Consider the following 2,328-nt stretch of genomic DNA (forward strand, 5'->3'; position numbering starts at 1 on the left):
CAATGCACCTTGGCTGAGATTGCCCTCTGCTCTTCCTGGGACCCTATTCACTACAAATCATTGAAAGCCTAAGCTCAGTGTCAAGGGTGTAGAGACACCTCCGCCTCCCTCACAGCCAACGTATTACTCAAAGCCTTTCCCCTCCCACTCCCCCAGATTTGGCCTGTCAGCAAGTCTGAAAACACCGCAATAAAAATCAACCCCTAAAGAGCTTTGGCTCAAAGCCAATACATAAACAGCAGAAGAAATACACACACTGTAACTTAGAGAAGTCACTTTTACAACACACAATAGCAAAAACAAGGCTCAGAGTAAAACCTGACATCCCCCTCCTGGAATCTTTCTGCTGTGCCTAGCTAAGCTGCAAGATCCCTCCCATTCTGGTGAAGCCTTATACAGTAGTTGAGGGCATGTAATTAATAAAACAATATCTCGCTGTATTTTCAGCTTTAACTCTTTGCATGCCTCATTTTCTGGATTTTAGAGCCGCTCACCATGGACAGCAGTGGTGGGGAGTGGTCAGCAACAAACAGTGATCAAGTCCTCAGACTGAATCCATCCCTGGTGTTACAGGGAAAGAATGGGCTGGTACTCAGTGTTGCTTTTTTGTGAGGCATAAAGAATATGTTTTTTTCCCTCCCAGAACAAAGTTCTTTTTCTCCTTGTTCTTTATGTTAGAAAGTCAGGTCCTGTCTGCGTGATGGACACTAACATCCAGAGAAGTAGCACAATAGTGACATCACAGGAACCAAGAGACTGAAACTGACCAATTGAGTGAGGAAAGATTTTTTAAGTCTGGCTGCTTGAAAGCTCTAGTTTTTGTTAACCCATATTTAACTATAATAACCAACAAACATTTTGGAGTAAGGATGCCTTTGTTAAAGGTTTAACTTCCTATCTGCCCACCTCTTCAGTTCGGTTTTAGAGCCCACAGTAAAGTTTCTAAGACATTTAGAAGGTCCTCCAGCAAATCAGGGAAGATCAGATTTGACATTCTTAAGGTAAAAGAACATGCTGAGAAAAAAATAATCCCAAAAGAAAAAAAAGTGCAAAACTTGGTTTAATTGCAAGTATAGACAAGGACAAACTGTTCAGCATAATTTCAGAAACATACAGGTCTAGGCATGTGGTATACAAACATATAATTCTGATTTATAGACAAATATACTGTGTCAACTTTATCATCTCAGGTCTCTAGATTTTGGTAATCACAGTAGGACAGAGTATCACTGTACACACACTTTAGTAGTAGCTATATTGCTCTTAGTGGCCTCAATGTCCTATGTATAGGTACAATGAAAACATTAGCCACTTGGCTCTTTGGTCTGTTCTTTCTAAATTACCTAGCAGCAGTAATTTAAAAACAAATATTTAAAATCTTTAGAACATTTTTCAACAATTTGAAAGCCAACAAATGTAACACTGATAAAAGTTTTACTTTTAACACAAGATACCATTGTGGCCAGTAACTTAGTAGGATTCAAAAAAGGATTAAATATTTATATGGAAAATATCCACATTTACACCGGATAGAATAAAATAGTGTAATGGATAGAAAATGTATTGTTTCAGTGCCTCCACTAGCTGACAGAGCTTCTGAAGAAACTGAACAGATTATTCCACAATTGTCCAATACACCTTCCTTCGCCTTCTTTTGAATCAAACAGCAACCACTGTCAGAGCAGGCTACCGTGTTTCCCCGAAAATAAGACAGTGTCTTATATTAATTTTTGCTCCCAAAGATGCGCTAGGTCTTATTTTCAGGGGAGGTCTTATTTTTCCTGGAGCTTCGGGGCCTTATATTCCGGGGTGGCCTTATTATCGGGGAGGTCTTATTTTCGGGGGATGTCTTATATTACAGCGAGAGGCAAAACTGGAAGTAGGTCTTATTTTCGGGGGATGTCTTATTTTTGGGGAAACAGGGTACTGGCCTAGTTGATTACTGATCTGATTTGGTAAGGCAATTCCTATGTCCTATGTTCCTAACTTATAGGAATGTTAAGGTAGGTTATACATTTGAGGGTAAACTGCTTAACAATATGTTTAAATACATGAAAGAAAAAAAATCAGTACAAAACATGCTTTTTAATAGCTCTGAGTAGTCATCTTTTGAATAGGCCATAATGGTCTCAAGTCAATAACATTGTTGCCCCTTGGGCTTGAGCAGTTAGCAATATTCAGGGCCATGCTGGGCTGTTTCTGTTAGCAGGATAAATTGATTACACCAATTTCTTTGGCGCAATCCTGTTTTACAAAGAATTTACACAAAGTCCCGTTTCTCTGAACACAGTCATTGGCATACGCATAAATTGCCCAGCCATTTAATGG

Source organism: Terrapene carolina, unplaced genomic scaffold (genome assembly GCF_002925995.2).
Source record: "Terrapene carolina triunguis isolate 2854851 unplaced genomic scaffold, T_m_triunguis-2.0 Scaffold89, whole genome shotgun sequence".
NCBI lineage: Eukaryota > Metazoa > Chordata > Testudines > Emydidae > Terrapene > Terrapene triunguis.